Below are 27,651 nucleotides of genomic sequence, written 5' to 3'. Positions count from 1 at the left end.
TGTACTAGGTCTGTACATGTGTTTCTGTGTGAAAAAACAACACCTGAGCTAAACAGAAGAGAACAGGGCTAAACCGAGTCTCCTCCTAACGGTCTTTCTTCAGGTGTATTTTATAGAGCACTTTTGAAAGGACTTTTTGTGTAAGCACCTTGGAAACCCTTTTCAAAGCCGCTGTGCAGAAGTGCCAGAGCCTGTGGGCCACCTTCCTGCTCAGAGCTTGCATCTTGTAGCTCACATCTTTCCAGTTCAGACTTCGGTCTGTCAGATCAGGTGTTCCAGACCCTGCAAGAGTCGTTTGCCTTGGTGGGAGGCAGAGGAGCTTGAAATAAAGGAGCATTTCTACAGAAAAGTGTTCTCTCTTTATCCCAGTCCCTGTTTGTTCAACTGTTACCACACACTGCTGCACCCTCAACTTTGCTTCGTGCCTCCTGCTTGCTCTGCTCTCCAGAGGCATTTATCCCTTCTCCTAGAGTCAGATTTGTGTTCTGACTCATTCACTATTGTGTTTGTGGTTTATTTTATGGGGCGAAGCAACTGGGATAACCTTGTGAAGATCAAAACAGAGTACTTTTAAGTGACACATGGTTGCAGTATTAATTTTCAAATACATTTAGGAATAATATTGACATTCATTTGTTCTTTACAGGAGCGTGCTTGTTTTGAAAGATAGACAAGCAAAAACTTTTCATGATAACATACTTCATCTATGAAATAACTTGTTCATTTTCAGAAATTTTGTTTTAAAAGAGCTACTCTAAACTGCCAGGATTCATGAAGCTGTTCCCCAAAGACATCAGTCTAATCCAGATCCCACGAGAGCCTGTGAACATCTTTTTGTTTTGCTGACTTGGTTTCCAGTAAAGGACTGAGTTTTGAAACATGGTGACACCTCTTGGTCATGCTGACCTGCATCTGCAGGATCTCCTTGCTCCTCAGGACCTCTCTTTTTGTGGTTCAACTGTAGTCTGCCGGAATAACTTTGACTTTCTTAGCAAGAGTTGTTACTGCAAAGCCTGTCAAAATTTCCACTCACTTTCAGAGCTAGACAATTTAGTGAATTGGTGCAATATGAACAGCGTTGCCCAAAATGTTTACAGTGAACAAAGCCATAGCACTATGTTTTTGGCAAACAGCTGTATTCTGAATACTTGCAGGGCCTTTTCAATAACCGCTGCGTCCTTTCCCAGTAGCTCTCTTAGGGGCTGTTGCGCAGGCTGATGGGGAGGCTGCTTTGCGCAGAATTGAGATTTGCCACCGGCCAGGGCAGCCTGCTCCATCCATAGTGCCTGAAGGAACTGGCTAGGAGCTGGTAGTTATTTCTTACCATTCAAGTTACTTCATACCTTTCTTTTAACATTTCAACCAGAAATGAGTTATTTCTTAACCACTGTGCAAGGCAGCACCTCTGAAATCTTGCCAAGTTTGGGATTTACCACCCCACCACACACACACAATACCTTTCACCCCACTCCGAATGCCAGAACGAACACAATCCCTGTGTTTGAACATAAGGCATCCAGGCTCAGGTTGAGGGAAAGCCATGCAGCACACTGATCACATGCAGCAAGCTGATCTTCTGCTGCAGTTTTTGTTTAAAACCTGATTATTTGTGCAGGCTGGATTCTGAAACATTTGGTTTGGAGCTGGACAAGCAGAACAGACAAACTGGATGATTGCCCGGTGTGCTACAGCAAAGGCAGAGAAAGAAGGAGTCTCTGGTATCATTCAAGTGCTGGACTGTTTTTTTCAGTAGGTATTTTTTCAGTTCACAGCAGGCCATTGACACCAGAAAGTGCTGCAATGGCAACCTCGGTGGTGAAACTGCCGATGTTACAATCGGAGGGAGATAAAGTGAAGTATTTGTTGGAGTGGCAGTACCAGGAAACGGCTGAGACATCATGTGATGTGACGGAGGATGTGCACTCTGTAGCAGAGGGACGTATTTACTTACAGGCTAGACTTCCACCAGACTCCACCAAAGGCAGTTTTGGCTAGTTATTTGAATTACTTGACCCACTTGCAGTAGGAAGTCATTATATAGATAGTAAATACCTACCCCACCCTTGGTAGGCAGACGGACTCTGCCAAAAAGGTCTAGCTCAGCTTCACAGAATATCAAATATTGTACCTTTCTAGTTAAAACTGTCATTGCAAAGACATTAGAAGCTGCTGCTGTTCCAGTAAACTGCTCCACTTCTTGGCATTTGATCGTTGTGGAGAAAGCCCCTAGGATTTACCTCTTACCACCACCTGGAACACAAACCATACGCAAAGAGCAAGTCTGAAATTGGTCTTAAGGTGCAAATCACTTGGTTCTCCCACTGATGAGAAAAGCTCCCAGGCCCTCTGGCAGTCAGGAAGTTGCCTGTGACGGAGGATTCCGATAGCAGCTTTACAAAACCATTCATTTGAAGTGTTAAATAGAGACTCCAAGTTAGTTCTTCTTCGACTTTTTTTTCTTGTTATGAAATCTGCAGCTACCTTAGCACACGTAACATGCTTGGTGATTAATTATTGTTAATTAATGGATGGCTTTAAAATTTTAGGCAAAGTGCTTGAAACATTATCTACAAGTTATCATCTTTTAAAAGACTCATGTGGCTATTATGATAATTTGTAAGTGTAAATTCTTTTCCCCATAAATAGATGAGATTTCACTAAAATCTGTGGCCTGCACCAATGTTGACCTTTAACATAACCCTGCAATTTATCACCAAAATAAGATTCTGATCTTGCTTACATCAGAATATAGCTAGAGAAAGTCCATGAGAAGACAGCAGGTTCATGCTAAGGCAGCTAAGAACAGATCTAGTCCAAAACAGATTTTAGAGTAAGAGGGCTTCTTTCAAATTAAAATGATGATGGCCTTTGCTTGGACTGTAGGAATAGGTGATGATAGAAAAGGAATAAAAGAGAACTGTCATGTCTTCTACTGCACATATATATCAGTTTAATTTTGCTTGTATTTCGTGAGACTTATGTGAGTCTTATATTATGTGAGACTTCAGATACTGATACTTAAGATACCGGGATGGGTTGGAGCAGTTCATTTAGCAGAAACTGAAGTGAAAATCTGATTTCCTTGAAAGGTCACTTCTCAGATTTCAGGGGGTAATTTTTCATTTGGTAAAACCAGGGGACGATCTTGCATGTCCTCTGCAAAACCAGTGACTATTCGCTGAAGTCGACCTGATCTATCTGTATGCATGGGGCTCATGTATTACTGCTGACTTCTCTGCACACCACATGCTTGCTGCCTGGGTTGGATAGGCTTAGGACAGACCACATATAAGTTAAAAAGGATTTATGCTCCTGTTCTCCTGGATCATTAGTCACGTATGTACGGTGTTAAGGACAATGTGGAGCATTGGGCTCAACAGGGGATTTTAATGCACTAAGGCAAAGATCCATAAAGGACATAGGCACCCAGCTCTGAGACTGGGATTCAGAAGCCTTAATTAGGATGGTACTTTGCCTGCACAGGGAGTTAGGAGAATTCAGTGTCTCGTAATGGGATTCACATGTACCAGTACTCTGAGTGGGGGGATTGAGTTAGCAAGCTGGAAAAATGCTGAAGAAAAGGATAAATTTCTGCACTTCAGTTGGTACCTAAGCCCTTTTCTTGGATCTGACCCTGAATGCTAAAGTCTTAGTAATACATACCAGTCAGCCTTTGTTTACAATTGCACTGAGTTTCCTTAGGGAAATAAATAAAATTAAACTTTTTTTCATTTGACCCTGTTATTAAAGTAGAAAGCACTGGAGGCCCAATGCTATACTGGAGCCACATTTCTCTTGTTTCTATTCTGTTTATGAACGGCCTTCATCAACTAATCACTGTTTGGCACAGTATTAAATCTAATCACTGAACTCCAAAACGTTGTAATGTGTCTACCTACTCCATGGTTCCATTTGGATGGAAATTTTCTATCTCGTTTAAAGACTATTAAAGCCCTGCCTTTCTTGTTCAGAACAAAAGGGTATTGTTTACTTTGTTTTTCGTTATTTTCGTATTCAACAAAAGATGATTATTCTTTCTCCTCAGTGCTGAGATCCCTGTGAGCATGTAGACCTCCTCTCTACTTGCTTTTCTTCCCCCTGGGTGACTACAAAATAGCAAAATTTCCTTCACACAGAAGCTTACGGTTGAAATGCACAAAAGCAAATGTTATTTATCCAAACTTTCAAGGTTTTCCTAATGAAGGTATTTATTAAAAAGTTGATGTGAGGCATAACTGAATAAAGAAACAATGTTACAAGGCACAGCAGAAGTGGCAATAAGATGAACACACATTTATGATTAAGAATTAATCTTTCATTAAATAAAAACTTGTTTCAGTCAAAACCTTTTGACCTTTTAAGAGAGAGGCAGCAAACCCACAAGCATGTAGTTGTTTGTTTGGATCCTATTATTGCCATCCCATTGTAATGTAGGGAGAACAGTTTTTTGATCCTACAGCTAGGCAGCCTGTGGGCAGGAGAGCAGGGTTCTTGCTTTTTGAGAGCTAGCAGCCCATTCACAGTGGGTTGACTTTCAAAAGACCCATTTATTGAATGACGCAAGGTGCAAATTATGACTCACTCTGCATAGGTTAAGTTTGTAAAAATCAACCTATATTCGTCTTCCTAGCACCTACACAGCTGCATAATGTATTTATTATCTCTAGGGTCCCATTAACCCTTTTGGAGGCTTAAAAGTGATCTGCAATACAGCCCAGACAAACTGATGTTCTTATCTAGTGAATTGAAGTTTTTCTCTTTTATCAGTGGTGATCTAGTGAATGGCAGATTTTCTTCTCTCTGGCCAGTATTAGGTCACAGAGTGGCCCAGCAGTCTGGGTTTGAACATTTCCTCCTGTTCTAACAGCCCTCATAAAAAACGCCAGTTGATTGCTGGTGTTTGCTGATATGTGACACTGTGTTTTCCAGGTCTCAACCAGATGAACCAGGTGCTCTTCGATCTCTGAGCCTTCTAATGATCTTGCAATGATACTGTAAGTAATCGTTGTTTATTATAAACAGCTTTTTAAGCAGAAGTTTGATGCAAGTCCAGCGCATTTTATTTGTTGAAACATATCCTTGTATTTCCCACTTGTATCACAACCTACTTTTCCTGGTAGATTAAGGGTATGGGAGAAGTTTTGCTGTGTTTGCAAGGCCTTTAAATGGACAGAACCACCTCTTCACCTTCTCCACCCATCTCCTTCCCTGTCTCCCCTCCTTTCAAAGGGAGAACATCAGGAAGTTTGGAGATTCAGATGTAGCTCCTAAACCTGTGTCAATGAGTAAGGTCTACTACGCTGCTGGAAATGGTGTGCAGCCACTTGTTCCTGTATTTCAGCTCTCCTTCCTCTCAGGAAACCCAGACTTCAAGGGAAGGAAAACCCCAAATGACCCTTGTACATGTCATTGCAAAAATGGTGGTTGCTTAAGAAAAGGGTGTTACCTTACGTGCATGGCTTCATTTCTCCACCTGTTCCTGTGTTGCACATGTTACAAATGATGACAGCTATTAGAGGACTGGCTGTATGGCATGCACACTCAGAAATGAAGTGTGTCTTTCTTAGACCCCTTATCTGTAGTCCTAACTCAGCAGAATTTTCTTTGTCTGGTAACATGGCCAGACTAGAGGAGGGACTGTACCTTCCCTTACTACTGTGGGTGAATAAATACTGCAAAAAGCCTTTCTCCAATGTTGAATCAAACATGGAAATTAATTTACTTTCTCTCTGTTCATAAATACTATGTGTCAGCTTTCTGCAAGCCACAGTATGCTAACCTACTTGCAGAGATTCCTACAGAAAGGAAATGGCAAAATTGCATGTAAGATTATTTACAGTAAACTAATGTGAAAAATGAACATTGGCCAGATACTTGTCTGTGTCTTTACTCAGGGAACACGTATTACCCTGTGACTTTAATGATCGATCACATCTAAACATAAAATCTGAATTTCAGAACACATGTAAGGAGCGGATTGGAATTGAGTATAAAGATATATATGCTGTTGTTTTTAAGCCCATAATAAAACTTATTGAATACTGATGAATAATGGATGCATTTAAAGGAGATTACGATCTGCTCCTGTTTAATCCTTCAAAGAAAAAAGCAAATTCGCTTATGAATTCTCTGTAATGGTTTATTCTTTAACACAGAACAATGGAGGCTTGGTACAAAACTCACTGGAATCAATAAAAAGACCCCCATTTTATGCCCCAGGTTTGTAGCCTACACAGAAGTCTGTTATGGCAGCTGCCACCTTTACTAACAAACCAGGGTTAGGGCCAGGTTCCTCTAGGGCTACAGTGGTAATGGCTCTTAAGTCTGGCCGAAACAGTCTGATATTCCCTGTGGATCAGACACAGAGGTGGACCTGTAACACGCACTCACCTGTGCGTTACGTCAGTAAGTCTAGTATGTGTTGTTCCAGTTGTAGCTCTTGTAAATTAAACAGAGAAATAAGCTGCTTTTTCGCTTCATGCCACTGCTGAAATATGATCCAAGGCTCAGGTAGATTCCAGCTGTGATCTTGCTCCTTGGTTATGAACATACATTTATGTTCTCAAGACATTAGAGCTCCTTCTACACAGGCAAAAATTGTAAAAACAAAATGAACAACGTTCTCTGTGTACAGTAGAGTTATTTAAAGTGCCTGAGGGTTTGAACATAAGCAGACACTGTGTTCGCATACAATATAAGCAAGACTTCTGGGTTTTGGCATTTAAAATGACAATTAAAAATACAGCAGGCATGTTTCAGCAACTTTATAGGATGCCATAAACATCCAGAAAAGGATTCCAGACAAAAGTAAAGATTCACAGTAAGGATTGTTTTCTTCTTTTTGTGTCCTACCCCAGTTTTTAGTGTGAAGTGTTGTTATAAACCACAAAACTAATGAAACAAAAGTAAAGGGCAGAAGGTACCTCGCTCATTGCAAGCTATTGTATGACAGAAAATGCTTCTTTGGGAAAGTCAAAGTTTACAGTCTGTATGGCTCTGTTCACGTAATTGTTTTAGCTTCCTGCTCAAGATTTTTCTAAAAAATCTTGCGGAGAAAAAGCCCTAAACAAGTCTGGAAGGTGGAAAACACTTTCCTTCCTCAACACAGAAACAGCCACAATAGACTTAAAATCTCTCCCTGACACGATCTTGTGTACCATGACACTACCTGAATTTTCTTAGATATATTTACCATAGGAATGACACTACTGCATTCCCACTGTAGCCTGCTGACAACATGCCATGGCTTATGAAATTGTATATTGTATCGTACCTTTAAGCAACACAGTGTTTACAAATATATAAGGCACCTCTTGTTGTGAATGTGTTTTAGGCATTAAACTAAGGTGAGAAGAATAACCTGAATCTCAAGTTAAGGATTTAATTACAAGGCCTTTCTTCCTCAAAACTTTTTTTTCCTGCCACTTGTAAACCTTTGACAAAAACAGTTCCTCGGCTTCTTTGATTTTTTGTACCTGCATTTCTCATTAATCAACTCCTAAATCTCCAAAATGCTTTGAAATGTTGTTATGACATTGAGTGGAATTTCACCTAGGATGGTCAACTCTTTCCTAGGCTTAAGATGGGAGACAAATTACAGTTTGTTTTTTGATGATAGTTCTGAAATCCATCTCTTCTCTTTATGACACTTTAGCAATGTGTTTTGTTCTGTGCGTGTGTTGAAACCACATAGCCATCAACTGACCAGCCTAATGATACTCAGCCAAAACACCCCGCTCCCAGCTTTCCTGGTTTCTCTAAGTCCCTTCTTCACCAGAGGAGTCATGCACGGCTCCTATTTTTTTTTCCACCTCTCATTTTTTCATTCTGATAAAAATGTAGTCTTGTATAGTTTTGAGGGTATTCACGGGGAATTTACCTTCTTCCTCCATGCAGGGGCCAAGGAACAGTTAGCCTCTTCTTTCTTGTCACTGGACACCAGCATTGGGATTGTTTTTCAGGAGTCAGGGCTAAGTGAGAATTAGGTTCCTGCCGCCCCTGAGTTAAGCAACACTCCACATTAGTGATCCAGTGTCTCAATCAGGGCAGGAAGAAGTAAGGAAACTGTTTGCTTTATCCTCCTCACTGCACAAACCAATCCACAGGGACTGGGAACGAGACATCTGCCAGAAAAGAGGGAGACAGAAGTTATCTGGAGGTTACATTTGTTTCCTGTGGCTGTGCATTTGCTTTAGTTCAGTTTTCCTTTCCCCTCCCCCTTACCACTATTCAAGACTATGTAGAAGCTCCTTTCTCCCCTTTACCTGTGTTTATTTCCTTTAATTAGGCGATAATTTTGCAATCTGAGGTATTCAGAGGCAATCGCATTCTCCCTTCTTACCTTGCTAGTTGTAGCCTCTTATTCCTGACCCTGCCACACTTGCAATGCCATGCTGTGAAACAAAGTTCAAAGGTCCTTTTTGTTTGGTTGTTTTTTACCTCGCATTCCTTCCCTTTCCCTTGCATTCCTGCTCAGTGCAGCCCAAGCAGCTCTTTTCCCCCCATGTGGAACATGAGGTACATTCCCCAGGCCTCTTACTGAAATCTTTACCTCCCTGAAACATGACCTTGGGCTGGATCTCACCCCTCATGCAGGTGCTCAGCACAGAACAAAGTTCAAGTCCGTTCAAGAGCTATTTCAGGGGCTTAAGGGGCCATGAGATAGGGTACAATTTTAACATTCATCCTCTGCGCAGGATAAATTTGATGTTAATTGTAGGGAAACTGCTGTGGCAGATAGTCTTTCTAGCTATGAGTGATCTCGTGTGCTTATTCCTTTGCAATAGCAGCTATGTGACTTCTTCATTTATACAATCAACCTGAAACTGTCTTGATGAAATAAGGTTTGTAATTGCTGCTATCGCAAAAATCGTAATGGGAAAAGTGGTTGCAGTATATCTCCAGAATGCTGTCTCCAACTCCTATATACTTTGCTGAACATTGCAGATAGCTTCTCCAGTGATAAAGAAGTGGAGCTCATGTGAACACAAAAGATTTGAATAATCTCTTTCACCTGTCCAGCAACACAGAATTTTTCCTTGCCTTTCATTTGCTTGTGCTTTGCCCAGGCTAGTCGTGACTGACAAAACTTCAGCTGTTTGGGCAAGTGTATCACAAGCCACTGCACCTCAGTCTTAGGAAATTTATCTTGCTGTTCAAAACAATTCCTCACACTCCCTGACTTTTACTCCTATGGGTATTTGTAGGCTGTTATGTCTGCCTTTACTTGTTGTTTAACCTAGCAATAAGCATTTAGCTCTGTCCTCATAAATCATTTCCCCTCAGCTCTTTAGCTGCCTGTGCTCCTAAATATGAAAAACCCAGGCTAAGCCTACCCTTTCAGTGACTACTCCCCACAGGATTTTATTGGTGGCACAAAATCATTGCTCAAGCCATGATTTCACTCCTGGCTTATTGCATGATCCTTTGCTGATTATACTGACCTAAGGATCTATATCAGCAGTTCTCTGGGTTTCTTTCCCATGCCCTCCCACATTCTGTTAAGACTCATTCCACCTCTTCCCCCAACATCAAAACCACTAATTCAGGCTCCCTACCCCTTCTCCCCAAAAGCACATCTTCTGGGAGTAGCGGAGGCTGCAGGGAGCGTCCCTGCTACCTCTGTTCCCACTTACTTTGTCCCTCACTCTTTGCTGAAGGAATTCTCTGCAGCCAGAACCTGGTTCCCAGGACCAGCGGGAAGGTGGGCTTCCACAGCACATCTCCCGGGATTGGTGTCTGGTGGGTGCAGCTCCTTGGAGCAGGGTAAGGAAGAGTAAGTGGCTGGATTTAAACCTCCTCTGCCCAGATCCGTGGCAGGAGCTGGTGGGCAGGTTGCTGGGTCAGGGAGCTTACCAGCTAGCGGGGAGAGCATGGGAAATTCTTGCATTTTTGCCCCTCTTGTGGGCAGCTGTCTGCAGTTTCAGAGCGGCTTGCCTGGACTTAATGCATACAAATTTCAGGAGCTCTGTGGTGAGGCCAGAATGTGCTGTTGATTAAGGCATCTTTGAAGGTATCTGGAACTTAAAAGAAATTAATTGCCACAAAACATCACCAGGAAGAATTCAGAACCCTGGAAAAGGTGCATTTATCCAGTTTATGAGGACACTTACAGTGACTACAGCAAGGATTGAAAATAATTAAGAGTTGTGCAAGGCACAGGAATTACTTCACGGTGCAAATCAGGCTTTGACTTTTAGTGAGAAGAAATAAACTTCTTGTGGGCAGATTTGCCCGTTGCTGCCTATTGCAAACTTCCTTTTGCTTTTTTTGTTAAATTTTTCTTAGTGTTTACAACCACAGATACAAGAAGGACCAGAGAGCTCTCTAATCTGGTGTAGGATTATCATCTCATCAGCACAGGGTATCCTACCATCACAGGCAAAGTAGAGTGTTGTTCTCTTTTTAGCTGGTAAAAATTTGGAAATTGCAAAATGATCATGAAAGCACGAGACAGGATGTGATGGAAGACATTTATTTTCCTAAAAACTAAAAGAATTTAGACAAGCCTCAAGTCTATGCTGCATTTCTTTCCTACTTGCACGTCCATTTTAACTCTTCCACTCTCATCTCATTTGTTACTGTGTTCAGTGTGGCTGATTACTGCAAGTGCGTTTTCTTTCAGGACACTTTTGTCTCCGGGTTGGAAGAATCGTCCATTTGCCTTGCAGCAGGAGAAGAGTTCTGTTCTAAATTTGGGATGACTTGTTCAAAAGCTACTTTCGTTTCACCTCTGAGCTACAGTCTGCCCTTTAAATTCTGAACATTTATTTTGATTTTTCTGAAGACTGAATGTCTTCTGACATGAGGAAGAGGGCCATATATGAGCATTAATTAAATTAAATTGTATCTGGGAAGTTTAGTCTTGTTTAATGGCTTTGTTCAGTTATTCTATCTGTTCATTATCTTTACATAAACATTAAAATCATACAATCATTACATTTTCTCTTCTAAAATAAAGGAGATTCTTATAAGAAATTTAACTCTCTGCATGTTTTCTTTGTTTCCATATGAGTGTACACATGCACTTTTTTATTTTGTTGAATAACTCCTTTAGCCATGTTTTTTCTCCTCTGTTTACATGTCTTCAGACACAAGGCAAGCACAGAAGAAGAATTCCAAGTGTAACCAAAAAAAGAAAAATCTAGTTCCTCCCTCAGATCTTCAAAATCATGGAAGTGTTGTATGTCTGTTTAAGCTGTTGTAGAAAAAGCCACTGGTGTTCAGCAAATTGTATTAGGGTTTTCAAAAGCACGGCACCATTTTCTGAAATTTGATTTTCTAGGTCCCAAAATGAAAAAGAAGAAGAGATGCAATAATCAACTTGGAAGTGAGGGTCTTTCATTTCTGCCTGGTTAGTCGTTTAGTAAAAGTTTAGCTATGTAAACACTTATTCACCAGGAAAGGTTAGTCATTGCCATGCTTTCTTATACTCTGTTACTAGCTTTCATGTTCTTTTTCTGGGCCTTTCTCACCAAGTCCATGAAGTCTGACCTCTCTTACTGGCTTCTCATATTCCTTCATTATATATCAATCATGCTAGAATGATGACCTCTATAGAAATACATGCATAAAATATTCAGGCAGCCCTGGCACTTGCTGCACATTCATCAGGCTAAATCAGAAGCAAAGCTGACATCCTTTCTGAAAATGAGGTTGAACATTTAGAATGAACCAGAGGAGATCTCATTGGAAATGTCCGTATTAACACCGTCCTCTCTTCTTTAAAAAGCATGAAGGCTGAAGCAGTCTGTCTGATAGAACCAGGTTCTGTGCTAGTATTGAGCAAACAAATATGCAAACACTGCAGTTTAAGAATAGACTAGGATCTGCAAAAATATGCTGTAATCCCTCTGACTTCCTCATGAGATGTGAGCATATTATAGGGAAAAATGTGGGACCAAGCTAATAACCTTTGTGTTGGCTGTGTGAAACAGTTCCAGCTTTCTCTGCTTTGAAAACATGGGAATCCTTAGTTTAAGATTGATCCCATGAATTGCTAAATGGCCTCATGCCCACTGACTCAGGGCAGCGTATATAAGTTGGGTAAGCAAAAGCTAATTACCTCCCATAAAACATCTCACCTCTTGAATCTGGATGGGCCATTTTGTCCCGTGACTAATTGCATGTCTCTTCACTTGTGTTTGGTCCAGCCTCCGCAGAAGGTAGTAAGAGTTAATTTTCTGATTTTCCTGGGAAAGGAATTGGACCCTGACTTTAGCAAGTTAGTTTTGCTGAGCAGACTGGTGTACGAGGTGTTGCTTAACGGCACAGTCAGAGCAGGAATTCTGCAAGAGCCACAGGTTGATGGCAATTGTCTCGGTCCCACTCCGGAGAAGACATCTGTCAGACAGAGCGGAGCAGGCCAATCCATCCTCTCTAACAAGCAGAAGTACACATTTCTGTGGCTTGCTCTGCAAACACCTTCCCCTCAGCGATGGTGCATTTAGAGCACCAAGAATTGAGGGAAGTGTAAGAGGGTTTCTGTCTACTTCCCAGACCATTTCTAAGCAAAAAGAAGCAGTTTTGAGTTCAGCTGACTTGAACATTAAATAGAATACATTTTAAAAGCCATGACATTTTTTGAGTGAGGATGCATTTAGAAAACTTCCATTTTTTTCAGACCATGTTTATACTGTGAGCTGTGGACACGGAATTATTACTACTTCATACCTGTAGCTGAAAAAGGAACCATGTACCTCTGAATGTCAAATGTGGCTTTAATCTGCTTCGCAGCTTGTTTTGTTTTGTTTTTCTCTGTTTCATTTCCCTTTGCGGTGTTAAGCTCTGACCCTGAAAGGTGAGGAAGTGAAGGAAATGGAAGAGTGAAATTTGGGGAGTCTGACGCTAAAAAGCCAAGGGAACCACGAGGCAGTCTGTCTGGTTGTGAGATTGAAATGTAAGTGGACTCCTCAAATTAATTACTTTGGAACCCACTTACTTATGTATGTGGACTCCCTTAAGCATAAGTCTTACATTATGTCACCGAGATGGCATTTGGGCTTGATTTATGTTGGCACAGAACTAGCTATAAACCACACATGTGTGCCCATAGTAGCCCCTTCTCAAACAGAGCATGTTTATAGAAACAGGAAACATGGCTGCAGCAGGAGCACACCGAGCCTCTGCTGTGTCAACAGCGTCACAAATACAGGTATCCAGGATCTGCACGCTGCATTCATTTTCCATGTATTTCAACTCAGTCAGTAACCTGGAACACCATTACCAGAGATTAGTGGTGGGTTGATGGAGCAAAAATGACTTATTAGGTGAAATTTACTCCGCTAAAGATGTGTATCTGAACAAGAGCCACAATCCACATTTTAATCTTTTTCTTTTATACTCTATCTAATCTGTGGCTGATATTTCATGGTGATAATCTCTCTCTTTTCCCCCCCCTTGGAGAATGAGGACACACTATATTAATTATATCTGATTCTGTAGTCACATAATTTATCTTTAAAAAGATATGCGCTTTCCTGCCTGAATAAACTTGAAGCCTTCAGGTCATGTTCAGGGAAGTGCAAACTCTTCACTGTTCTTTATAGTACATTAAAAATAGTTGAATATATATAAGCACCATTCAAGATTTCTTTTAGGAGATAGAAAGCCAGACATAAATGAAGATCAAAAACAGCAGAGCATTTTTGGTGATTGAGAAAACTGCATTCTTTGGTTCCTCAGATGCATTTATTTGCATATTCAGTCTTCAACCTGTTTGAGTTGTGAGGTGCTATATAAATAGGTACAGATAACCTTCTCTGTGATCTATTTGGGTCTGCTGTGCCTGTAGTGAAATAAGAGGGGTTTTATGCTTCAAGAATGCAGCACCCTTGAACATATTCTCTGTGACATTGATGAAACCCTTCCCAGAAAGGGAGAGATGAAGTTGAAGAGAGCCATGAGAGCCTTATCTCCTCCATCTGGGTTGACCTGAAGGCAGACGAAATGAGCTGCACGCTGTAGGAGTTCCCTTTCGCAACATCCCTTTCTTCAGACTTTAAAGAAGTCTGTAACAGAGACAGCGTGGTTGTGTACACAAAACAGCCTCCTCTAAGTTTCTAAGGAGAACAGATGATGCAGGAGGAATCCTTTTTTTCATGTGGTATATACTTCCCTCTTTCTCTCCCTCAGTTGGGAAAATCCTTATGTTGGTATTTAAACAATCCAGGAGATTTTTTTAGGGCACCTCTCATGTTGGGATTTGGAAGAAAAAAGATCTTCGAGATGTCTCGGAGAGACTGAGAGGAAATGCATGCGAATCCTAAAGCCCAACTTCTAAATAAATGCTGTTTGTGAATGAAGATTAGCTTGAAACAGGAACTAGTACCAAGTCTTTTAAATGGATATACTCTACCTCTTGCACCTTTAGAGCTGGCAGAAGGTTTAAGCATTGCTCATAGGAGCACGCCCTTAGCACAGTAAGCTATAGCGTTAACCAAGTAACTCAGAGAGTTTGGTCTGTTCTCAGATCTTACTAAAAACCAGCAGTAACTGTGTGTTGCAGTTCTTGGTGGATATACGTGATCTCAGAGACAATGTGAGTAGGCTATAGGAGCAGGCCTGTTGTGTTACTGAAGACTTACACTCCCTTTGGAGATGGTATGGGAATGTATTTCTATCAGGGAAATACAGTTCCCACATCAAGTGTCTTAGGACTTGCTTATTTACTGATTGCAAGTCAGATAAATTTGCCAAAACATTTGTAACCTACAGCCTGAAAACCAGAGCCGAACAACTTGCACTTGGTGTTTTATTGCATGAAATATTTCAAGTCTGATTGCTGAATGTAGCCCTCGATGTCCTGGCATGGTCATTGTTAGAGGATCACGGGCACTAGAGACAGTAGCTGTGATGTGATGCTCTGTTGGATTTGGGCTAGGATGTCTTTTTACCCCTTTTGTTGGAAAACTGCTTGCAGGTAAATGCTTAGTTTGAATTATCCTCCTTTGCTGTTTAATTTAGGGGCATACTGTTTTGTTTGGGACAATATTAGAACAGAGTAACAGGGACATTTATCAGAAGGATTGGGAAACAGATACTGTAGTGCTGAGTGGGTGTTATGGGGGAGGGTTTTTTAACTTCCCTGGATTAGAGCCCAGCACAGGAGTAGATGGTAGGAAAAATCACGTTGGCAGAGAATTGCATGTTGGGTCTCTGTGGATGTGAGTTGAGGACGCCCCACAGAAGCCTGTAATCCCATCTCTGCTTTCAAGAATAGCAGCACAGCCTTTAGGAGCTCTCTGATGTCAAAAAGAGCTGTGGTAGTCTGCCCTGTCAGAGCAATGTCCGCACAGTGCTATGGCCTTCAGATACAAAAAGGTCTGTTTATTAGAAATTAAAACATTTCTTTCCAACAGGTAAGAAACACAACATTTCCAAAGTTGTGCAATGTGTTCCGACTGTTTGAGAGAAAGGTTACCCTCCAAATTCATTAAGCCAGCACATGTATCTGTTGCCATTTACTGTTCCTGTCTCACAGAGATCCACTGCCTCTGAAGGACTTACTATATATCAGTGCAATTTATTGAGATGAGTAAGAGTTGCTGGCTCTAGCATTCAGTTTGTGATGTTTGTAAGGACTCTGAAAGTTAGGAGGTCTCTGAAGGTGCATGTTAGAAGGTTGCTGGAAACCAAATGACTTATTTTTGCACCTTAACTTTCATCTGAAATAATAGAACCCATGGTGCCTAGTGTCCCTGTGTATTTGTGTAGTGGGTATGTAGTTTTAACACCAAGCTTTATTATAACCCCTAATAAATTCTCAGATTTTATAATCTTTATGCATACCAACATTTTTTTCCCTCTGTGTGTACTTGAAATTTATTTACATGATAAATGTAGAGCAATCAGAACAGGATATGAAACAAGAACCACTGGAGTGAGCGTGAGTAGGACACAGATGTAATAGCCTTCAAAAGCACACGCTGCTTGCTGACGTTTGTCAGTATAGCAAACTGAATTCCATTCCAGAATTGCCTGGAATCCCAGCCCAAGCAGATATGTTGCAATAGGCAGAGGAAGAGATCAGTCTTAGTGTCCCTTGATGGCTTCTCCTGAAGATTTGAGGTTATGCCAGCTGCTGCTCCGAACGCCAGCTTTCGTCTGTTGTTCCAGCCTGGATCTGGAACGAAGCATTTCTTCCCAGCTGTGACATGTTCACGTTTTGGTATCTGTGAAGCAGAGACTTGATGCGAACCTGGACAGGGGAGGAGCAGCTTCTTATAACTGGACCTTGCCTCTATTTGCATAAGAATTAGCCAGAGGAAGAAAAATGTTTATTCTCTTATTGTACATGAAGTGTAGGAACTAGAGATTCACACTGAGATTTGCCAGCTGTGTTGGTCACAGAGGTTTGCAGGCCACACTGCAAGTTCTCCCCAGAGCATCTTACACTATGATTCAGCTCCAGCCTCTGGTCCTGTGTAACCTCCTCCCTTTCCCCCTGCCTCCCCCCTCCATCTTCCTTATCTCCGATACCCCTCATCTGACCCCTCCGTTCCTGGTTTCAGAGTGTCTCCTCCAGAAGCTGGACAAATCGACAGATCTGTCAGGAGATGCAGGAAGGGAACCAGGGGTTATCTGAGTGTGTGGGTTATCTAAGGGGTTGCTCTCAAGAAACAGTATCTGTAAGCAGTACAAGTTACCCCAAGACGGAGACAAGTAGAGGCTGGGCTGGTGACTTCAGCAGAGCCAGCTGTCTAGTGTATACGGGTGAAAGATGAGAAGTCTGAAAATAGTGGTAGAGTCGCCCTGAAGCCAGAAAGAGGTGCCTGAGATTGAGAAACAGGGAAAGAAAGTTATTTTTTTGGTATGTGTTTGGGGACTTTGAATTAGCTTCCTCGGTAAGGAAGGGCTTCCTGGAATTCTTCAACCAGTTTTATACCCAGAAGGGAATTATTTGGCACGTGGGATTTGACGTTGCAGTGAGACTGCCCTGTAACAATCCCTCTCCAAAATATAATCAGCAAAGTTTTCCTCAGATACAAACTCCGTGCCTGCTTCCAAGTTGGACTCCTGCTTGCTCATTCCTTGTCTGGGTTTGTCAAAACTTCACAACATTTAGTCTTGCTTTTCCTTGCAGTGCTGAGTCACTCTGATTTGAGTGAGAATTAACATGTTTGTTACTGTAAATTTTGCTAGCCTCTGTCTGAAATCCAAGTGAAAAAACCTGCAATGTCAGTTTGCTCAAAAATTAGTTTTTGGAAGAATTTTTATCCTCAATACTTTTATATGTAACACTTGCACATACTTTGTTTTCTCTGTCACTTGTGGTCTCTTTAATTACACCATGGGAATCTGAACTGTGGCAGGATCAGACACAGAAAAAGCATGACCAAAGGAAAACAGACGTTTTATTGGCTTTAAATAGATTTTTCAGCGTAAGAGGTGACTCTTCCAAAAAGGCAACACGACATCCTTCTGTCTGCTAAGTTTTCTCTCAGTCCTGTAACAGACTGTAGGATTTTTATGTCAGCCTGAGCTCTTTTCTGGCTGTTTATAATGCACTGTTTTGGGGTGTATAGAGAACACAGGTCTGTAATAGCTCCTTAGAGACTTGAGGTTTTAACTCTATAGTTCCTTATTTCTGTCCCTGTTCATCCTGGTCAGGCAGGAAGCACATAAAAGGTGGTTGGAACAGCTCTTTACCCATGGAAGTTGGATGGCAGTGCAGATGCATGATGCACCTTTCCCTGAGCAAAAGATGCTCACATCAGGCAGGCATAGGTCATATCCACTGAAATCCCAGAGCCACAAGCAGCTACGTGAGAGCTGACTCTTCGGGATGCGCTGGAGAGCTCTGAACATCAAACGTCAATCACGGTTGAGCTAACAAGCTGGGGAACTTCAGTGGTGGCAGAGCTGTAGCTTCATGGCTGGAGCAGAAAGCAGGACACACTAGTGGATATAGTGAATGGTGGGGTGCGTATGCACTGCAGAGTTTTTGCAGGGTACGGGGTATTGCGCAAATATAACCAAGGCCGTAATTTTAAGGATTCTACTCATGCATACAGAGGAAAATTTAGTTTTCGGAATTCTTTACTGGTGATGAAGCGTAAGCCAGAAAGAACACTGTTGGGTTTTCTGATGTCAGTGTGAGCTGGCAGAGTTGGCAATAAGAAAAATTATCCTTCAATTATAGGCTAAACAAGTTTAAAAGAAGACACTGAGACATAGCTGGTATGGAGCCCCATATTACTATTATTATATTTGCCTCTCAGAAAAAAGACATGCTTAAAAGTCCATAAGCTGTTCCCTCTCCTTCTCCCTCCTCTGTTGAAAAATTAGTCTCTTTGTCACATGTAAGAGCTGTACAAGTAACAGGAACAAAACATGTAGGTGTTCTGAATAAAGTCATTAAACAACATGCTATTTGTTAAGCACATCAAGTTCTGGACAAATTCATACTGCAGCTTTTCTGTTTCGTGTGCTCAGGTGATAAAGAATACTGCAGAACTTCCATCAGTAAAAATTTTATTTCTTGCCTTGGATCAAATTATGACTCAGACTGAAAATGTCACTGAGACATGGCCTAGAGTGAGAATATATGACCACTGTTTCCAATCACCCTGTAATTAGAAGGGTTTTTTGTTGGTGTTGCATGAGCTAAAATAATCTCTGCAGGACTAAGACAAGAATGAAACTCTGCTTTCATCAGAAAAGACAGTAGTTGATAAGCCATGAGTTGAAAAACGTTACCTTCAGTGGTTCTTCTTAGAAAAGGCACTGTTAATGACATAGAAGCATTTCATGCTAAGAAGTCTACCCCCCCCAAATGTTAAAATTGAAGAGAAACACACTTTTAAAATTTTTATATTTTCTTCTTCTAGATAATCTAACTTCTTTCTGAATCGTCCGTGATCTATGATATTTTAATGATGTGATATAATAAAGATAAATGATAAATAAATGTTATATATTCATATCTATAACATGGCACTGGTTTTGGCTGTGGTAGTTGCCATCAACACCTATGTTCAGGAGGAAGCATCCAGCCCTTAGGCACTGGGAAGTTTGGGAATTTCTGGTCTTGGGGTTGAAGGCGCCCACTAGCATTGTACATTGTACTTTATATGCACTCCCACTCAGGTTTGAGTCTACCTACCTTCTCTGTAGAGTTTTTAAAATGCCATTACTCTGAATGATTCATCGCCCACGTAAGGAGGGAGGAATTCAAATCAGATGGGGAGCAAAGCACTCTCGGCTGGGAATAGGAGGAGATGATAGGGCTTCTGGTAATGGGAGAAATAGGGGAGGAGATGAAACCACTGATGGGGAGAATGGGTTCTGTGGTATGGAGGGATAGGGATGTAGTTAAGCGGGACCACGATGTGAGAGCAACAGACATTAGCAGTGGGGAAAAGGAAAATGGATGTTCATCAAGCCCTAGCCGTAGGAAGAAAATGGAGGACAATACAGTGATGGGGAAAAAAAAGCGCCTGACTTTTTCCATGAGGATACCCAGCTTGCCTATTTGAGGTAACACTTGTCTTTCTGGTTCATTCCAAAACTGATATCCCTGTCTGGAAGAGGTGATGCACTGCTGGCCATATCCATGCAGGCCACAGCTATGGTATTAGCCCTGCCATCACCTCCGCGAGTTGCTGGACACCCTTTTAGTTCACTGCAGGAAGCTGGAACCACTGGTGGCACCTGGCCCACAGCACCCCTCTGCGTGCTCTTTGATTGCCCTGACTGTAAAGCTGAGAAGCCCAAAGCAGGAGGTGGGAGAGATCTCCAACAGGAGAGGAAGGATCAGGGGAAAGTAGCTCTGCTTGCAGAGTTGGTTGAGGGTGTTTTCATTATAGAGCTACCTGTTTTTAATGGATACTTTGCTATATCTCTTTTGCTGTGAACTGAGCTGTTGCCTCCTATTGCTTGCCTTCACTACAACTTGATTACAAGATGCTGTTTTGACCCCATCATGTTCTGGATTTGCTCCTGACCTGCTTATCATTCTAAGTGAGGGTTACTAGAGAGGGAGTGCTGGGTGAAATAGGGGAGGAGATGAAGCCACTGATGGGGAGAATGGGTTCTGTGGTATGGAAGGCCACCAGCACAAATGCTATCGTGACATGATCCCAGGCTCTAGGGATAAAATGACCTATCTTTTATTTTAGCACGTAAGCATTACCACACTTGTCTACATCAAATATCCACAAATCTGAGATAGGCTTTTGCAAGATGTTCCTAAGATGCTTTTTTAAAAATTCATTTAGAGCGCTCCCCATTTGCCTTCTTGTTTGCAAGTCTTGAAAATGCAGATGGGTCGCACTTTAAGGCTTCTTCATGCAATCAAGTTTGAGAAAATTTTTTTAGACATAATTATATCCCAGGAGCTGGATCTCTTTCCACTTGCAGAATAAACCACAACATTTAGTACTGCTGTACCGGATTGGAAAAGTCCAGAGAGGAAATATCACACATTGGTAAAATGCCTCACTTCCACTAGTTTCTATTTATTTATATATTTACATGTTTATTTACTGCAATGGTAGTGCAGAAGTACAAGCTGTTTTGTTTAGATAAAATCAAAACATGTCCATTCCTAAAAGTGAGAGAGTGAAATCGGATAGACTCTGATTACTAAATTTAAAGAGATTTACCATCTTTTAAATACTGCTGGTTTAGGAAGGACAAGGTTAAAGTGGAAAATACCTGCTCTTCATTATGCAGTGAAACTGGAAGCCAGCCAAAATGTTGGGCAATCTGGTCTGAAGTGTGTCTCCTTCTGTCTCTGGAGCAGAGGGAGCACTGACCGAGCTGTCCACACTGTTTGGATACCAAGGAACTTTCCACATATCTGACTGCCCCTATTTCTTGATTTCTCTCCTTTCTGAGAAGGTTCAGAACACTTCTTGAGTATATTCTCTGTGTTTTGAGATAATAAGTGAAAAGGAAACATCTTAATATTTTTTTTTCTGTTAGTTGTTGGGGAAGTCTTTTCTTTTTTCCCTTCTCAAATTCACATGACTCTCAGAAGTTGAGGAGCAGATAGGTAAGCACTAAAAACAAACGCAGAAGAGCGAGCCATCTGGTGTGTGGAGGAGGGCCGACTCCTACAGTTCTGATCTCAGCACTAACGTACAGCATCTGTGCGGGGCTGGAGACGGCGGTAACGGGGATGTGCAGCACAATTAGCCACATGAATATCTGGCATCTAAACACCTTGGGGGATGAAGTGCCTGATGCCCAGGCAGCTCTCCATAGCAGCCTAAGGAGCAGAAACAGCCCCAGGGTAGTGGGAAGAGGTCTGGGGACACACATCTCTGTTCCTGACTGGAAAGCATGGTTCATGGGCAAGCGGGGCTCTGCACTCACACTGTGTTTTAAGTGTTGTTGTGCTTGTTCCCTGGAAAAGAGTGTCATAACAAAAAAATCAGAAGTGGTTGCTCAGCCCAACTGAGTTTCAGTTTCCTTCCTCAACTAACCTGATGGGCACAGTGTTCCCTAACAGGCTGAGGGGAGGACAGAAATTCCTCATGGCCACTCTCGTGGGAGCTTCTTCAGGCTGTGTCAATGCCAGGAAAAATGGGTTCCTGGTATTAGCTTTCTTGAAAGCTAGAATTCTTGTAGACAAACCAGCACCAGACCAGTGTTGTTCCTTGCTCTGCTTTGCTGTGCAGTGGCACTGCTAACCCTGAGATGAACTTGCTGACTCCTCACACATCCATTGGGCAAAACCAACTAAGCTTCCGAAAAACACTACTTCTTTTGCTGTCTGTTTTGGGGTTCTATTCAGCCCTCACTCTAGAGCTACTACTGAGAGAGACCTTTTCTTGATGGGAGTGAAACTGATGGTTTCTGAGGTTGGGATAAGATGAACTGTTGTAGAACCAGCAATACAATTGTGAGTGCACGTCAAGCTGTTAGGCAGTGACACCCTACTCTACTCTGTATAAAGTCTTTTACCTGCTGTTTTACCTCCCCTTCTTAGTGAGACTAATGATATTACCTAAGGATACTCCTGAAGGCATAAGTAGTTCATATTTACAGCAAGCTTCAAAGACGTGAATGTCTACAGAGTTGCAAAGTATTATTACCTGCCACTTTGGAAAGATGCTGCAGGTTTCTGTGAGATTTAAAGCCAAGTAGAAAATTAGACTGTTTATTCTACAATTCACTGGAAAAATAAGTTTCTATAGAAACTACCACTTCAGAGGTATTTACATTTCTCTTCTATGAAGCATCTTGAGAAAGAGCATTCCCATAAATAGCAAATAGAAGTTGTTACATTTGGTATAATAAGATAATATTTACAAAAGACTGTGTATGTTCTAAGTATTATTATGGGCTTGCTGTAGCCACTGAATATATTGTAAGAGACTCAAATCTCTCCATAGGGAAAATGAGATATGACATGTAAAAGTAATGTGTAAAAATTCCTCTGTGCCCTCCCTGGTGATGAATCTGCACTGAAACAGAAGATTGAATCTAATATCTCTGGCAAACCTGATTCTTTAAAAGCTAATTTCTGAGTAAGGTTAAAAGAAAATTACTGACATTTTTAGCTGTAGATGGGGTGCTGCCTGTATATGCATGTGCTTCCAGTTAGAATTTGGGTATTTGTTACTGGTACTTAGCTTTGCAGTTTCCTTCAGCTCTCCAGTTGTAATGCACCACACGAGTGTCTTGCTCTATAGTTATCTATTAGTGAAAACAGTATAAATAGAATAAAGAAAATATAAATAGCATTTTCTGTATTTGCAATGGTGATGGGAGAAGTAGATTTGGAAAGGCTGATGAGCAGTGGATTGTGTGCTGTATCCCTACTTCCATCCTGTGTCTATCTTTTTCAAGGAATAGATTAAGCATTGCAAGAGCGTTAGTGCTTCATTTCTTGTATATAGGCCCACCGTGATAAATGAGATTACAACCCACAGAAAAAACCACCACCTGCCAGCGTCTGCAAGCTCAAGCTGAAGTTGATGATAGAGAATTTGGGTTATCGCTGTTGCATACAGTGGAAACTCTCCCTAGGGGAGAAGGTCCGGATCTGGTATCGTGTCCTGATTCATCACACTCTTGCTCATGCAGATCACAGTAATTAGAATATGAAAGAGGAAAATTTGGTACTGGATTAGGAGAAGGGGCCACCCTACCCATGTCCTGTCTCGAGGGGATCAGTCATCACAGGTACTTAGGGAAAGAAGGTAAGATACCATGAATGTAGTTTTACTTCCTAGGATGCCCTCACAGCGTCTGGCAGTCAGCCATTTTCAGGACTTGCTGGGCTGGAGGTTGCATCCAACCTGCTGCATTTAGTAACCGTTGGTGGACCTAGGCCTCAGTGAGTATTATCTTACCCTAAAGATATGTCAAAGGAATTATAGTCAAGCTGGAAATGGGAAGGTACTGAGTACTGAGCACATCCCAACTTCCTCAGGAAAGCAGATTCCCTTAGGTGTGTTTCTTTGAAAACACACCTGAAAGATTCAGATGCCTGAGCATCATTGGTGTCTTCTTTGTCAGTTGAATGCTTTGAAAAATGTTAACCAAAGCCTTTAATCAGTCCAGGAGCAGTGGAAGTCTATGCCCCAGATGTAAATTAATCACTCTATTGATAAATAATTGCTGAAGTGGTTCTTGGTACCAAAACATCTTATGCTGGCTGCTGCAGGTGCAGAAGTAAAAAACGCCTAGGTACTAATATCATCTTTTCCAGGTAGTAGTTTAAGTCAATTAACTGACAAATGCAACCCCCAAATAACAGCCAATAAAAAAGGAGGGGCCAGGCTGCTGCTTCCTAAATCGGATTTGTTCTCTGACAAATGACTGAATTACAGGTCTTAAAAACAATGAATGCAGCATATTGGTGCTGTCTTGACCCATTTACTAGATCATGGTGTCTCTCCCATGCCTTTGTTTTGTTGTTTTTCTTGCCCAAGACTTCTCAGAAGCCTTGAATGCCAGACATAATAACACAGATCCTGCTCTGGTAGCAAATTGTGCAGTCTTTTGTTTCAAGCACACAGCATGCACCCAGACTTGCTCATAAAATATCCATAGCAAAATCATGCGATGCCTGTCTCTCTTATACATTTTTAAGAGCTGTGCCCTAAATCCATTAAAAGACTGTGAGGCATGAATAGAAGAATAATCCTTCCTACTATATGGGTGAGAAAGGAGTTGGGATCAAGTAACTGGACATACAAAATGAACCATGTGAATTTGCTGACTACCAAACTTCTGCTGTGAGAACACAGTATCTCTTGAAGTTCAGTTCTTTTGTCTAAATTGTTAAAAAGCATTTTGCATTATAGAACAGAGGAACTTCATACAATAAAAAGGGAGCTGGCGTAAAGAGAGGTCACAGAAATAGAACTGTACAAGAGGCAGAAGATGGTGAGGACCATGTGTACCGATAGAAAGTGCTTTCTGATTTCAGGACAACTAAGTTGAGGGAAAGGTGTCTTTATGATAAAAAAGTACTTACTTTTGAACTATGAGGTGGTTGCTCTTACTCCAGAAGTGAACCTTGGAAATCCAGTTCTCTGCACTGGAAAAAAATGGCCTTCATTGTTTTACCCTTAGGAGAGAAGCAGGGAACCTAATGACATCCCACATAACCTAGGTGGATGTTCAAAGGAGGAGGAGAGAATTAGCCACTCAGAATGAAAGGGAATTGGGTGTCTATGTCCCTAAGGCTCTTTATAAAATTACATACTACATCTCTTGCTAGGAGTCCTCTCATCTCATCATTTCTGTGGAACTGTAGTGTCTTTAATTTGGAAAATTTACACTCCACCTAAGTGTAGGTGCCAGATACTTCCTTCTCCTATTCAATGTCTTGCATCTTGGAAGCACTTGCAGGTGCCCTCAGAGGTACATTTTCCTCTTTAGCAGCCACGTCCAGGATCATCCGCAGGATTTCAGACGTATAAATGGGGCTCAGAAGCAGGTGGTTTTACTCCCATGGAAGCTGGGAGGGGATTAGGAGGGGATGGAGACGTTGCCCTTACTAGGAGCAGGGTGCTGTGTTCCTGCTCCTCTGTCATTGCCCAGGGATCCAGGGCGCCTTGCATTTTCCAGGGCCCATCCTCTTTAGGCAAAGCGTACCTCTGTCCTGGGTAAGTTACAGAAATAAATTGCGTTGGTATTTATTGTAAAAGCTTACAGTCATAAGGCTAAATGCAGATTTCCATAATTCGGTGGGTGTATGCTCTGACTGAGTACAGCCCCACTTAACCACTGCCACAGGTGGAGTCCTCCGTGGGTCAGAAACTCCCAAGAAAGCAGCACACCATTATCTGGGCAGAGTTTGAGAGAAAAAGTGGCCTCAGCATTTAAGAACTAATTTCTGTAGAATCAACTCCCAAGTCCTTAGGTCTCTTGAATATGAAGTGATGCATACAAGTCCTCTGACACACACTTGAACCCCAAAGCCATGTGCTCTGTTAAAAGAAGAAAACAGAAAAGCTTCATATTGAATTCTCAAGAGCCTTGATAAATGAACTGTGGGACTCTATGACTTTCCCATTATGAATTCATCTTAGTTCAGAAATTGATCACATATCGACCTCACTTGTTGGTGGTGTCATTCCTCTGAGCTTGGTGGAATTCCTTGAGCGAGCAGAATTTGTTTTTTCTGTTTAGAAGCAGGCTAGAGGACAAGACAGCCTCCATGTACCCTAGGACTCTCACTCTGGAGAAAATCCCTTTGACAGAATCTTCAGTAACTAACTTATCACACAACTTTAAAAGCAAAGTTTACTGTAAATATTAATTTGGGATTTTTCTATCTTGGTCATCTGCCTTTTAAAATGACTTGTTACTAGAATTGCCTTTGCAGCTTGTGATTCTCTTTTCTACTTTCAGTTTCCCTTCTGTACTGCCTTGGTTGTAAGTAGGCTGTGGTTTTCTGAAAATGTAGCTGTGATGTTTGCTATATTTTCTTATACAAGACCTCTGTTTTAAAAAAAGACAAAACCCAAATGACCAACAAAAAAAACCCTAGCCCAAATCTAGTTCTTTCCCCCACGCATTTAAGTTACTATTATTAAGACAAGTTTTACATACACAGTGTAATTGCTTCACCAAGATACTGTTTTCACACTACACCATACTTGTGCATATTTTGAGATTTTTTTAGTAACATTTTTATTGTTAAGGGGTCCCACTGTGTAGGGCGTGTGCATGCAGAGATCAGCTTGAACACGTGATATGTGGGGACTTGACCATAACTGCAGGTGATGAAGTCTTCACGATCATAGTCTGCCTCCTTTGTTTGTTTTACAAATAGCAACCTCAGTCTTGCATTTACGTCCCTGGACCCCGGGTAGTGTCACGAGGCTTCTGTACTGGACGGGAGTCCACCCTCCTGGTTTGACTGCTGGTGAGGAATTGCAATTAGCAAAATACCATGACCTTCTGCGCTCTTCTCAGAAGAGAGATATTATTATTTTAATACCTCATTCTCCGTATTTCTATTTTGATGTCTTGTCTGATTTTTATTTCATTTTCATATGGTAAGTTTGATTCTTTTCTCTTTCCATTTTAAAATACCTCGGGTTGCTTCAGACACAAATTTTCTCAGTTGGTAGGTGACCTCAGCTATTGTTACCATCAGCTTGTCCTAAAATCATCAATACCTATTTTGCTTGCGTTTCATCTGGGCTACTAAATGCACTTAGAGAAGTTAGATTCCCAAATCAAGAGCACGGGATACTCTAATTGCCTTTTACTTCTGTGAGCTAACTTCTGTTTCTGTCTGGGTGTGCCGCGGTGCCTCAGAGCTCACCGGAGCTGTGTACGCATCTCTGGAGCCTCGGAGATCAACTGCCTTTGGTGCTGCTGCCGCCATTCCGGGAGATGGGATCTCACTGGTGTTCCCTGGACCACTCGGTCATGGGAAAGCTGCAGAGTTCGACATTTTGCGTGGTGTTCGTTCGTTTGACCACGTTTAGCCACCGGAGAACTGTCTAGTCCAAGGTAGTTGTCTGGCCTCCCTCTGTGGAGAGGGGCACCTTTGGAGGGTGCTTCTCCCGTCCCTCTTAGAAACCTTTCCGTGGGGTGACGTGAGTCATCGCCTGAACACATCTGACTCTAGGGAAAGCCTCAGCCAGTCTCTGGCACCTAACTGTCAGACAGGTAAAGGTAGATGCGGTAAAGCTTCCCTTTTATTTAGAGGAACAAAAATGATCTTGTGTGCCGGATTTCTACATCCAATGGTGGAAACAGCAACCTTTAGAGCTGTTTCCTCCTTCTTTCGGCGGTGAACATAGCATTTCTGGGAATTTCAGTGAAGGTGTGAATCAAAGGGCAGGTTCTGCCCCTCTTCCTCAAACGGAGTGATCCCCTATTCCCTGGGAAGTGCCACTCCAGGGGATTCCTGTTTTCTGTGAGTGAGTCTGTGGGGCTGGAGCCGTGTCCCCTGCGCGCTGTGCCCTGGCATTTGCGCTGCAAACACTCCTGCCTTCGTTTTCCTGCAAAGCTGCTCTTGCCGTGTTGAGCCGGCCTGGCAGCTGCCTGAAAACGAACCATTTCCTTCAGATCTCCAATCTTGAACTTGTTGACCTATGTGCCTATTAATTATTGATATAATGTTGCATTATTTAGGCTTGTTTCAGCAGACGGATACATTATTACCAGACAGACATTTGCCAGACAGGCTGATAGATAACATCCTAAAAAAAGTCTCAAGTTGCATTT

At 41.8% G+C, this 27,651-nt stretch overlaps 1 long non-coding RNA gene across 4 annotated transcripts in view; it reads left to right on the top strand.

Moving 5' to 3' along the window:
- Positions 1-27,651, top strand: part of LOC104840986 — an 82,165-nt gene that overhangs the window by 49,569 nt on the left and 4,945 nt on the right. For 3 of the 4 annotated variants that reach the window (XR_775315.1, XR_775311.1, XR_775312.1), the window contains 2 exons: positions 4,930-4,994; positions 10,625-10,884. This is a non-coding gene — a long non-coding RNA (uncharacterized LOC104840986). Of the gene's footprint in view, positions 1-4,929; positions 4,995-10,624; positions 10,885-27,651 lie in introns of those variants that run through there. The other variant, XR_775313.1, reaches the window with a different exon arrangement.

Source organism: Haliaeetus leucocephalus, unplaced genomic scaffold (assembly GCF_000737465.1).
Source record: "Haliaeetus leucocephalus isolate CR32 unplaced genomic scaffold, Haliaeetus_leucocephalus-4.0 Scaffold848, whole genome shotgun sequence".
NCBI lineage: Eukaryota > Metazoa > Chordata > Aves > Accipitriformes > Accipitridae > Haliaeetus > Haliaeetus leucocephalus.
This window is presented reverse-complemented; position numbering and strand designations above follow the sequence as displayed.